Raw genomic sequence first — 13187 nt, forward strand, 5'->3', positions numbered from 1 at the left:
AGATGATTGTCACTTAGGGCTTGGCAGGTGATAAGCAGAGCTTTTCAGGACACAGCCCCTGGGACTTCTAGGGTGTGATTTATCCACTGGTCAGCTGAAGAGCAGACAGTTTCCAGGCTGCTGGCTGAGGCTGCAGAAGGGCCTGTAGGAGTGGATACTCCTGAGACAGAGGACAAAGTCCTGTCATAAATTACGTATGCCCACAGTGCTTAACCACTTCCGCTTGGAGCCCTTCCTGTCTTTCTCTCCCATACTGCCAGGAGCTCTGAAATTGTCTCCCCACCTGGATCTCTCAGGGTGCCCAGGGTGGAGTGAATAGGGTTGTTCTACTCTGATCCTGACAAGGTAAGAGAACCCTGCAATATGTTGAAAGAGGGGTTCCGGGTAGGAAGTGGGTCTGGGGCAGGCCCGTGGAGTGGAGGGCTGGAGGTGCCCCTCAAGACACAGGAAACCCAAAACCTCAGTCCAGCAGTTGATAGGGCAGCGAGCTTACTCTGGGAGGTGAAAGGGGCTAGTATATCCTATGGTACTGGAGGGTCGGCACCACTCAGGGAAGTGGCCGTTTGCGGCCTCTCCTCTAATCCTGCTGAAAGGCCTCCCATGAAATCCAAAGGACTGAGGATAGCCCAGGTAGCATGCTGAGGCCATGTTGTACCAAATGAAGAGGACCACTGTATTCTCAAAACACTGTAGTGATACTGTCTCCATTTTATAGGCAGGAGACTGAGGTCTGGGGCTGAGGCCCTCCACAGCAAGTGCAGCTGATTCTGGACTTCCACCTAGGTTCATCCCCTTCATCCATGGAGGCAGGTTACTGTGCTTAGTCTAAGAGGCCTGGGCATTGGTTTGAGGCAAAAAAAAAAAAAAAAAAAGGCACTCATTGGCCTCAGAGCCTTCTTGGGATTTGAGTGTAGGATAAATGAGATGGTGAAAGAGAGAGATACCTGGCTGTGGGCATCCCAGCTGTGGGCTTGATGTGTAATATCCCCACTCATGGGGCAGGAAAATGGAGACAGAAGTCAGTAGAGACCTGCTGAGGTTTGGTATCTGGTAGTGTGGGGGCCCCCACTCTAAGCCTAAGTTGGGTATGTGTGTTTCCTCTTACTCAACCTCTACTCAGAATTCACTTTATATCTGTGGGTGTCAACTTGGTTCTAATTCATAAGACCCCTGAACTCTGTTTATGATTGTAGCTGTTAAAAAAGAAAACCATGAGGACCATGAGGTTCTCATGCTTCTACAGTAAGCACTTTACTGACTGAGCCATCTTCCCAGCCCTCCTTTGTGCTTGAGCCTCGATAAAAGGTCGTTCTGTTGGTATTGCGTGCTTTTTAAGATTTCTGTATTAAGCTCAGTGTCAGTTGGCAGCAGGTATACTAATACATGCCAGTCTCTGCTCTGACACACTGGTTCCTTTTTTTTGAACCCCCAGAACTGTCTCTAGCTCTCAGAATAAAGGAGGGACTCAAGCAGTTTTTTGGTAATATTCCATTAACTTAATCTGAGTCCAGAAGGAATCAACTAAGATTTCCAGGTTCTGTGTCCCAGAACAAAGAACTGAACTATTAATAAAGAAAGAAATATTGTACCCACAGCTCTTAAACTAAAAAACTTCATAACAACTCATGGATAGTGATAGAAATAGAAACCATTTACTAAGAAAGACAAGAACTCTCTTTCATACAAACACCTGCCTTACTGAGAGAGGAAGCAAAATAGTGTCTTTATTATCTCACATATATACCGATAATACAGTAGCATTAAAGATTGAGGAAGCAAGATGAGGAGAAAAGCAAGGTAGTGTAACTGGGAAAAGAGATCACACACGCACGCACACATGCACATGCAGAGAGAATTATCATGCAAGTGGAAAGAAAATTATACCCTAATAAATTTTATAACAAAAACAGCTGGAGTGTGTATGGTTGGTAGGCTGTTTGGCTAGCATGACATAAGCTCTCACAGCCTCTCACAGCACATGCACATAAACTGGCTGTGGTGATACATGCCTGTAATCCTAGCACTTGACAGAGGGAAGATCAAAAGTTCAAGGTTATTGTTGGATACAGAGTGAGACTGAGGACAACCTAGGATACATGAGACCCTGTCCCAGAATAGATGGATAGATAGATAGGTAGATAAATAGATGGATAGATAGATAGATAGATAGATAGATAGATAGATGAAAGAAAGAAAAGAAGGAAGACAGGAAGGAAAGCGGGAAGACAGGAAGGCAGGCAGAAAGGAAGGAAACAAGCTTGCTCTTGTATGAGAGAAACATAAGTGCTTTTGATTTCTTGGACTCTGGCAGGCCCTTTCTCTAATACTGACCATCCAGAGTGACCTTCTCTGGGCTTGCTCTAGGACCACTGGCCAGACTGGTTTGGTCCTGAATTCAGGGTAGTATAGCCTAAATCCGATCACCTGCTGGCATGTGTTGATGTGCCCTCCCAGCCCCTGTCCTGGGCTGTGGCTCCTTGCTCCTGAATCAGCCTTCCATTTCCTTGGGTGGTGACTCCCATGCTCTAGACCTAGGCCCTGGGACCATGTGGGGAATAGGCAAGTTCTGCTGGCCCAGGATAGCTTCTATGGCTTACTCATGTCTTACCCAGCTGCAGATGTCTTTTCTGCCCAGAGAATACTCATATCTCATCAGTAGGCAAAACTTAGATATCCCTGGAGCTGGCATTTCACAAGCCAGGGTCAATACTGTGTTTCCTTTTGGGAACTCCATCTGCTCATCTCTGAGGCAAGAGGTCTTCAAGAGGAGCACAGGTTCCATGGCTTACATGAGAGAATCTGGACTAAGGTCCCTACATGTTCTAGCAGAAACCCACACACATAGCCCCCCACTCCTCCTTCAACTTTGATCTCCTCCCATCCCATTTCATGAGTGTCTTTTGGTATTTTCTCTTCTACTGTCCCATGCTCAAGTTCAGTGACATTGGGACAGGCACCAGTGTGATAATTCTGTGGAAGGTTTTGAGATCCCAAAGTTCATACTCTATCCCCTTGAGGATGGTCACTCTATTATGGCTCTTTGGATTGGTTGGGATGCTGGCCCAATATGTTCAATTCCATTTTTTTCGGAGTTCACAAGGGGGCGTAGGCTAGGAAAAATGTCTCACATTCCCCAAAAGCAGAGACTTTCAAATATAACAATGTTCCCTTCAGGGCAGTGCCTCATCTGCCCTTCTGGGAAAGTCTCTATCTATCTATCTATCTATCTATCTATCTATCTATCATCTATCACCTATTACCCACCTATTATCATCTATCTATCAATCACCCATCTATCGATTATCTATCATCTGTCTACCATCTATCCTTCTATTATCTATCTATCTATCTATCTATCTATCTTACTCATCATCATCAATCTATCCATTTTTCCATTTGCTCACCTGCACCTCCATCTATGCTTCTATCTACACATCCACTAATGTACTCATTAATGTGCTATCTTACTCACTTCAATCCATTTGTCCATCCATCCATCCATCCATCCATCTAACTATCCATCCATCCATCCATCCATCCATCCATCCATCCATCCATTTATTTAGAAATCATGATGTGAACTGCTTCTCTGAGTGCTGCACAGTGAGTTCTCAAGTCTCAAACAGTTGTGGGAGAGCCCCATACACAAGGCCGTATAAAACCAGGGCCAAGTGCTAAGGTAGAAGTATGACTAGGTCTGTGTGTATATGTACATGAATGTGTGTTGACATACATGACGTGTATGTTCCAAACCCAGATCAAACACAGAGACATAAAGATAAGAGAGAACATGTAGTATTTCAAGACCTGAAGTTCATAGTATCCTGTATGTGTGTGTGTGTAGGGGGGGTTTAAGACAGAGTATAATGTATAAAAAATAAAAGATAGGCAGGTTATGATGCTGAAGAGTTTTAAATATGGGGCATTCAGATCTATAAGCCTATGGGGGCATTCTTATTCAAACCACCACATTCTAATCCCTGCCCCCATAGACTTGTAGTCATATCGTAATGTAAAACTTCATTCAGCCCGACTTCAAAACTCTTCATAGCCTACAACAGTCTCAATGTTCTCTAAAAGTCCAAAGCTCAAAGTCTCTTTGGAGACTCACAGCCATGTCTTAATTATAACTCCTGTATAATCAAAATGAAAAAGCAGATTGCAAACTTCCAACATAAAATGGCACAGGATATGCATTGCTATTCCAAAAAGGAGGAAAGAGCACAGTGAAGAAACACTGGGCCAAAGCAAGACCAAAAGTCTTCCGGGCAAACTCCAAACTCTGCATCTCCATGTCTGATGTCAAAGCGCTCTTCAGATCTCCAACTCCTCTCAGCTTTGCTGACTGCAACACTCTTCTTCCTCTTGGGTTGGTTCTCCTCCCTGTTAGCAGCTCTCCTCGGCAGGCATTTCACAACTCCAACAATTTGGGTCTCCGGGGAAACCCAGGCTCCACCTTCACAGCTTCAGGCAATGGCCTCTCTGGGCCTCCATGCAGGGACACCCCTGACACATGCCTGGCCACAGCAGCCTTTTAGTTGTGTAGTGAGAATCCATAACCCCTTTCTTACATTCTTGGCTCTAAAGCCAGAACCCCATGGCCAAAGCTGCCAAGTTCTGGGCTGAAACACGGCCCCGTTGTTCAAATATATTTTACCCCTTCACCTTTGGATGGTTTTCTTCAACTGCCTATGCTTGTCTGTCCTGGAATTTACCCTGTAGACAAGGCTGGCCTTGAATTCAAAAATCTGCCTGTCTCTATCGCCTGAATGCTGGGATTAAAGGCAAGTGCCATCACCACTTAGCTCTAAACTTTCCTTTCTTTTCACAAGTTGGAAGCATCGCTGAGTGAGGTTTTGTCCTGAGGTTACCACTGTCTTTATTCCATTTAGGATTGGGTTTTTCTTTAAACATTTTCCTGGTGCTCCTTTTCTCCTCAAATGGTATATTTTGTATCTTCCATGCTCATCTAGGTCTTTTTCATTACACATCTGCAAAAGCGTGACTATTAATGACTAAGCAACACAGTCAATAGGAGGCTGTCTGAAAATTTCCTCTGCCAAAGCTCTTAATCCGTAACTCCCCAATTTAGCTGCAGGCAGATTTTTTTGGACAAGGGCAGAAAACAGCCATATTCTTCACCAAAATATGAGATTAATCTCAGTCACATCTTAATATTATTCTCCTCTGAAACCTCCTGAGCCCAACTCCCATAGTTCAAATCACCCTTAGTATTACTGTCTTCTGTGCTTCTATTAGTATGACCAGCTAAGCTTCACTTAAAGTGTTCCATTTTACTTCAAACAAAATGCATCGTCTAGCCTGTCACAGCAATACTCCACTACTGATATCAACTTCTGTCTTAGTCAGGGTTTTGTTGTTGTGAAGAGACACAAATAACTAATATAAAGAAAAACATTTAATTAGGGCTGGCCACAATAGGCAAAAATGATACACTAAAAGATAAACAAATAAATATCCTTTTTTTAATACAATGAAAAGGTTTTTGGAGGAGTCATAATACAAATCTTGATTTAGGTTTAGGTGTATATGTGTGTGCTTAAGAATGGGCTTGTGTACGTGTCAGTATAGTGTCTGAGGAGACTGATCCTCTTGAACTAGAGTTAAAGGCAGTTGTGAGCTGCCTGACATGGGTGCTAGGACCTGAACTTGGGTCTTCTGTGAGAACAATTTGAGCTTTTAACTGCTGAGCCATCTTTACAGCCCCAAAAATATTCTTGAGTGTTGTAAAGCCAGGGTAATCTGTCAGCTGTAGAGAGGTGTAATATAGTCATTTTTGCATCACTGTAATATTTACTCTTATTTTTAATTATATATTTATGTATGTGTGGGTATATGCACATTAGTGTGGGTGCCTACAGAAGCAAAACTAGGGCACCCGATCCACTGGAGCTGGGGTTACAGATTGTTGTGAGCAACCCATTATAGGTGCTGGGAACTGAACTTGGGTCTTCTATAAGAGAACTATGCGCACTGAACTGCTGAGTTCTCTCCTCAGCCTCCACAGTTTGCATCCTTTAAAGTCCTCTTGCTTGGTAAGATGAAGTATGAAGTTTTAGAGAACCCAAAAGAAAGTTTTCCTGGGAAGTTCCATACCCCCGGGGTAAGAATAGCTTCAGAGTGATGTGTCTTTACATGCATGTGTACATGTGTGTGTGCAGGACAGATGTGGATGTTTAGTATCACTTTCTGTGTTATTTAATTTTTAAATTTGTTTTATTATTCAATTGGCATAGTGTGTGTGTGTGTGTGTGTGTGTGTGTGTGTGTGTGTGTACCACTTATGATCAGAAGACAGCTTTCAGGAGTTAACCCTTCCCTTTCTCCTTGCTGAGGCAGGGTCTCTGCTGTGCTGCTTACCGCAGGCTAGCTGGCTGTAGACTCCCATGTAGTCCTTCTGTCTCACTGTAGGATTGCTGACACTGCAGATGCATGCCATCACATCCGGATTCTTTATGTGGTTTCTGGAGATGAATCTCATACTGTCATGTTTGTGAGACACATGCTTTTACCTGCTGAGTTATCTTGTCAACCCCTCTACATTAGTTTTTAAATAAAGGTCTTTCACTGAACCTGGTAGGCTAGCTGTCCAGCAAGTTTCAGAGCTCTGCCATCTCGGGCTCCTCATCTGGGAAACTCAGTTTCCATCTCTAACACTAGTGATTTGTGATTTGTATTTTGTTCTTTTCTTAACTTAATTGAGGACTTTTATTTTATTTTTATTTTTATTTTTGGTGGTGGAGAACAGTCAGCTTCTGGTTGTGTTGATTTCTTTCTTTCTTTCTTTCTTTTTATTTTTTTTATTTTTGGGTTTTTGCTGTTGTACCAATTTCTGATCTACTTAAAAAAATCATTTCTTAGCTGGGTGGTCATGGTGGTGACCGTCTTTAATCTTAACAGTTAGAAGGCAGAAGCAGATGAATCTGAGGTCAAGGCCAGCCTTGTCTACAGAGTGAGTTCTGGGACAGCCAGGGCTACACACAGAAAACAATGATGATGATGATGATGATGGTGATGATGATGGTGATGATGATGTTTTATTAGTAGTAAAACATTAATAATAATAACTTTTTCCTCTTTTTACTTTAGGGTTCTATTGTTTTTTTCTACAGCTTTCTAACATGGTCAGATTATAGATCTCGAATCCTCCTTGTTTTGTAGCGTGTGTTCTCAGTGATCTGCATTTCACATATGTACTTCCTTCTCTGGATTTTACAAATTTTGATCAGTTGTATTTAATCGCTATTATTTCACTTTTTCCTTGGGACTTTGTGGCCTATGTGGTATATTTATTAATCTCCAAATATGTTAGGATTTGTCATTTATCATTTTGCTATTGATTTCTAGTTTAGGTGCATTGTGGTCTGAGGAGATGCTTTATATGATTTATTTCTTTAAATTCAATAAGGTATGCATTATGAACCAGAATGGAATGTGATCTCTCTTAGCAAATGTTCTATGTGAGACTAAAAAGACTATATGTTCTGTTGTTGTTAGACAAATTGCTATATAAAGATAACAATTCACACATGTGTAGTGTCATATTTGATTGATGGTGGTATTGAGTTTGTCTGTTATCCTTACTGATTTTCTGCATGTTGATTCTGTCCATTTCTGATAGAGATACATCAGGTCTCCTACTGTAATAGTCAACTCTTCTACTTCTTACGTTCTATTGTTTTTGCCTTATGCATTTTGGCATTTTGATGTTAGGTGCATACATGTTAAAGATTATGTTTTCTTTGAGAATTTAACCCCTCTCTCCGGTCCATTTCCCACATTGGGATGCCAGAGTGTTGTGGACCTCGGGTCAGTCAGCAGGGTCTAGCAAGAGAGAGAGTGGGGAATGGAGGGGCAAGAGACATGAAGAAAGAGACAAGACAGAGAGTCTGATTAAGTCCCGTTTATTGAAAGGAAATCTTGGGTATTTATACCCTTTTATCATGTGCCTTGCAGCCATGGATACACAGGGGAACATGACTGAAGACATTTTGCCATATGCACCTTGTAGCTGGGGCACTAAACAACAAAACAAGATATGTGAGAAAAACAAGATGTTTATCAGAGTGTGCTCAGCTGTTGTGGGCTGTTGAAAACCAAGTCTCATGTCAGGGTACATGGTCCGAGATGGCTGCAAAGATGATAGCCGATTTCTGCTAGGAGTCTGCTCCCAAGACCTCTCCATCATGTCATATTTCCTTTCATTTCTTATCATTTTTTTTAAACTTGATCTATGTTTTCTGTGAAATTGTATGGCAATTACAGCTTTCCTTTGATGAGAATTAGTGAAGTAAATCTTTCTTCATCTCCTTAATAAACGTATGCCTTTATAGTTAGTTTGGCTTCTTGTGAGCCACAAATTTTTAAAAGAAAAATAGTGGTGAGAGCAGAATAGAATGGCTCACACATTTTCCTCAGCAGTTGCTAATGCCGTTCACTGAGATAAAGAATGCATGAATAGAGCAATTTGGGGACTAAGGAGATATACTACCATCATACGTAATTTGATGTTCTCATGGTGCATCTTCTGGAGAAGACCAGAGAACTGGCTTCATTGGGGTCTAGTGATGGATATGACCACTAGAAAAGTTGCTTTTGGACCTAGCATTGTTATGAGCCTGGCAGTAACCCAAGGCCCTAGGAGAGGTTTCACAGAGGAATACACAACTAAAGAGAGTACAGGTCAGCTAGAATTCTGTAGCCCACATCAAGCCCAAGACAAGAAACTTGGGGACTTTCTTGGCTGTGTTTAAGCAATGAGATGAGGTCATAGCTGAACTTGCCCCACGCTGTCACATCTTTAGCTTCCAGTGTCTTTGCCCTTCCCTCACTGAGTCTGGGAGAAGTCCTAGTGAAAAAGTGAACTAACTGAGCAGTGAAATGTGGCATAATAGCTACATGGTGGCAGCACTGCTCTGTCAAGTAAGCAGATCTGATGACCTGGACAGAGAGGCAGAGATGTTCAGAAGAAATTCCATCTGTAGGGTTAAGTCCACACCTCTTCAACAGGTCTCTGAGGCCCTGACATTCCTGGGCCTGCATTAGACACTTTGTAAGCTCATATAATCTGGCCTTTTATGTCTCTCTTTTCCACTTTCCTGCAGGCACAGTTTTGAAGCTAAAGCCTGTGGTTCTAACCACACAGCTGCTTGTTGATCCAGGGCCCAGCAAAGATTGAGAACTAACCATCTCAAACTAACTTGGTCTAACTCTCACCACATGGTGAAAAACTTCAGTGGAAGGGGTTGTCCCATCTTAGCCTTGACCAACACCAGCCCTTCTTGAGTCTCAGGTTTCCTAGCTCCTAACTCAGTCTTCTGAATCTGTGTTACAGAGTCTTCGTGAGTGAGTCTCAAAAGTGGTACTCCATCACTCCCAGGCGTTCTCTTTGTTAGAAGTAAATAATTAGATCTACCCTCAAAGTAGAGAAGACCAGTCTCTATCCCAGGAGAGGATTTTATAAAAGGGGGCATGTTTATATTAGTCAGCTTTCCATCATTGTAATGAAATGTTTGACATAGACTACTTATGAAATACAAGAAGGGTAATGTTGGCTCATGGTTGTGCAGATTCAAGTTCAAGATCGGGAGGCTATGTTCGTTTGGACTTCTGGTGAAGGCAGCATCACAGCACGTGATGACAGAAGGTGGAATCACAGCAGGTGTGAGTGTCAATGCAAGTCATTATATTTTAAGACAGGCAGCAAGGGAAGCCAGATGGATGAGATGAGCTCACATACTCCCACTCAGGGGCATGTTGCCCTCAATGACCTAAGATCACTGGCTTGTCTCTTAAAGGTCCACAGAACCTCTCAGTTCCGCCACCCTGAGAACCAAGCTTTTGCAATGGTACCTATGGGGGTCATTCAAATTAGACTCAAGCCTGTTGTGGGAAATATTTTAAAAGAACAGCATGTTCCCACACTAAATTCAGCTACTCTCTGCCCTGGTGGGCCACATGGCTCCAGCAGGGTGTTCTCATCTCAACAGACTTTCTGGCCTGGAGCTCCTGAGACATCTCCACCTGACTCTCTAAGTTCTCTTGATGGGTTACTGCTATGCCAGCCCCACGCAATGACTGCCCACCTAGTGATTAGCTGTCACAATTCCCAGTAACCCGGTAAAATCAAAACTCTAGAAGCTTATAATGAATCAGATTTATATGTCAAAAAATTCTCAATTCACAAAATACCCACACAGTAAATTCAGGGCCAATTGATAATGGTACAAGCTGCCCACCTAGATTAGACAAGTTATCCCAATTATTCTATCCCTATATGATATTATATCTACCTGTGGCTATTTAAAGTCATGCTAAATCTGAATCATTCTGTTCTTCCTCCATCTTGCTTCTCCTCTACCTGTCTCCTCCGTCCTGTCTTTGCAACTCTTAGCTCTGCCTCCCTTTGTCATGTCCAATCACAGGCCTCCTGTTGCACTAATATTTAAATTAATTGGACAGGGAAAATCCTACCACACAAGCCAGAGAAGTGTGACAAAGAGTTGGTGAGCTATTCTAAACTGCCACAGTATCTAATAAAACTAGAGTTCTTATGGAAGAGTAAAAGTCCAGAAAGATTAATATGAACCACTGAAGCCCCTTCACATCGGAAGTCACCTCAGCATGCAGAGAAATAGTGGAAAGTAAGGAGTAGTGGAGCTGGAATCTGAGGGTGATTCATTCATTCTCTCTCTCTCTCTCTCTCTCTCTCTCTCTCTCTCTCTCTCTCTCTTTCTCTCTCTCTTTCATTTTGTGTGTTGAGATGTTCTGCCTGAATGTATGTACCTGTATGCCTGGTGCCTGAGGAGGCCAAAAGAGGGCATTGAATTCCTTGGAACTAGAGTCTTAGACAATTATGAGCTGCATGTGGGGTCCTGGGAATTGAACTCAGGTCCTCTGGAAGAGCAGCCAGTGTTCTTAACCATTATACTATCTCTCCAGCCCTTGCTTTTTTAAAATACATATTTATTTATTATATCTGACAGGGGGCATGTAGTGCCACATGTGAAGATCTGAGAACAACTTTTGGAAGTCAGTTCCCTCATTCTATAACATGGGTCCTAAGGATTGAACTCAGGTCTCAGGTTTAGCAGCAAACATCCTTTCCCTTTTTAACTCACTAGCCCCTACGGATTTCTTTTTCATAATTCAACAGGCCAACGTGTGCAGAGTAAATTGCAGGAGGGAGATCTGAAAGATAGTTCTTGTTCTGTTGGTTGAAAAAAACTGTCCAAGGTAATGTCAGGGTCTTCTGTGTCTTGTGTGTCTGTCTTTCTTTCTTTCTTTCTTCTTCTTCTTCTTCTTCTTCTTCTTCTTCTTCTTCTTCTTCTTCTTCTTCTTCTTCTTCTTCTTCTTCTTCTTCTTCTTCTTCTTCTTCTTTTGAGACAGGGTTTCTCTGTGTAGCCCTGGCTGTCCTGGAACTCACTCTGTAGACCAGGTTGGCCTCGAACTCAGAAATCCGCCTGCCTCTGCCTCCCAAGTGCTGGGATTAAAGGCGTGCGCCACCACTGCCCGGCCTCTGTGTCTTTTCTTTCCAATACTTCTCCAGGTTCTGAGAGATGAACAGAGGGACTAAAAGAACGGAGATTCGCTGAAGGTCTTCTCAGCATTTTGACAGGTGTTTACACTTCCTCAGAGCAGAGGGTATAGAGATAAGAATTCCTCAGAGCAGAGGGTATAGAGACAAGAGGCAAATTTTGGAGTTAAGTAGAAGATTCTTCTTCTTTGCTTACCAGTTGAAAATCTACAGCAAGCAAGGTAGCTGAGTTGATAAAGAGCTTGTAACATGAACCAGATTTCCAAACCCAAATCCACATTACAAGTCTGGGCATAGTTATACACACTTGTAAGTGCTGCGAAGGCAGAAATAAGCAGATTCCTGGGGCTGCCTTGACATCCAGGGCAACCCACTTGCCAAATTGTTCCAGGCCAATGAGATTCTGTCTCTCAAAAGAAACCCAAAATGGATGGTGCTTGAGGAACATCTGAGATTGTCTTCTGCCTTCCTGTCGTGAGACACGATTACTGGGAAGGTGTGAAGAAACATTTACTCACCCTGGATAGAAAGCCTACAACAGACCAAACTAATGATGCCACCGAAGACCAAGTTGGTGAATTGATGAGTTTTATTGGGGTTGCTTACAAGAGCAGAAATAACCCAGGCAACTGCATGGCCAAAGCCCACCTTAGTGTAGGCGACAGTTCACACAGGAGGAAACCTGCAGCACACTGCACAACCTGCAGGCAGCTTGACAGTTGGAGAGTGTCTTTTCCAGACAGCTCAATTGGTCTGAGCATCTATCTGTCTGTCTGATTTTATGTGTATTAGTGTTTTCTTGAATGTACATCTGTGTACCATGTGCAGAGTGTTCTCACAGGCTAGAAGAGGATGTCAGGTCCTTTAGGACTAGAATCACAGATAGTTCTGAGCCACCATGTGGACACTGAGAATTCTATTCCAGGTCCTTTTGAAAACCAGCCCATCATCTAACTACTGAACCATCTCTCCAAGCCCCATGGTCTGGAACTCTTGCAGGCAGCTTGGCTGGTCTCTGCCTTTCCTGGGTGGTCGCGTTGGTCTGAGCCTTCTCTAGGCATCTCAGTTTGTTAGAAAGTATCACTTAGCAGTTCTTACTGCTATATAAACTTGTGACATCTAGTGAGTCTGATGAGTTGTAAGGGCCTCATGAAGCCATGAGTTGATGGCTTCCTGTTTCAGCAATCTTCCCTGCAGGATGGAAGAGGGGAGGTTTCATCTCCATTTAGAACATTCTACATCTTAATGAGCTTCCCTACAAGATTAAATGTTTTAGTTAGGAGGAAATGACTAAAGAACACCTTTACCACACATCTGCATGCATGTACATATGTACCCACACATACGTGAACACATACATGCCAAGCTTTGGGAAAGTCTCAGCAGTCCCCAGCTTCCATGTTCTCCCTGTAGAATGATTGATGTCCTCTATTCTCAGAGATGCCCCACAACTGGGTATCCTCACCCAACCATATAAGTCATTATCGTAGCAACACCATATCCAGATGTTTTACATGCCCTTTCAGTAGATAATTATTGACTGTGTCCCTTCTGGTGTGGGCCTGTGCTAGAGGCAGGCAAAGGGGAAATGAACACCACAGACTCGGCACCTGTCTCACACTGCTAACAAA

At 42.9% G+C, this 13187-nt stretch overlaps 1 protein-coding gene across 2 annotated transcripts in view; it reads left to right on the forward strand.

Annotated features, from left to right (window-relative positions):
* The first annotated feature begins 221 nt into the window (after positions 1-221).
* Positions 222-13187, forward strand: part of Myo7b (myosin VIIB) — a 77054-nt gene continuing 64088 nt past the window's right edge. The window contains exons 1-2 of one of the 2 annotated variants that reach the window (XM_076912866.1): positions 222-345; positions 9590-9683. The gene's annotated coding sequence lies outside the window, so the exon portion shown is untranslated. The remainder of the gene's footprint in view (positions 346-9589; positions 9684-13187) is intronic. The other variant, XM_034518506.2, reaches the window with a different exon arrangement.

This window comes from Arvicanthis niloticus, chromosome 14 (genome assembly GCF_011762505.2).
Source record: "Arvicanthis niloticus isolate mArvNil1 chromosome 14, mArvNil1.pat.X, whole genome shotgun sequence".
Taxonomy (NCBI): domain Eukaryota; kingdom Metazoa; phylum Chordata; class Mammalia; order Rodentia; family Muridae; genus Arvicanthis; species Arvicanthis niloticus.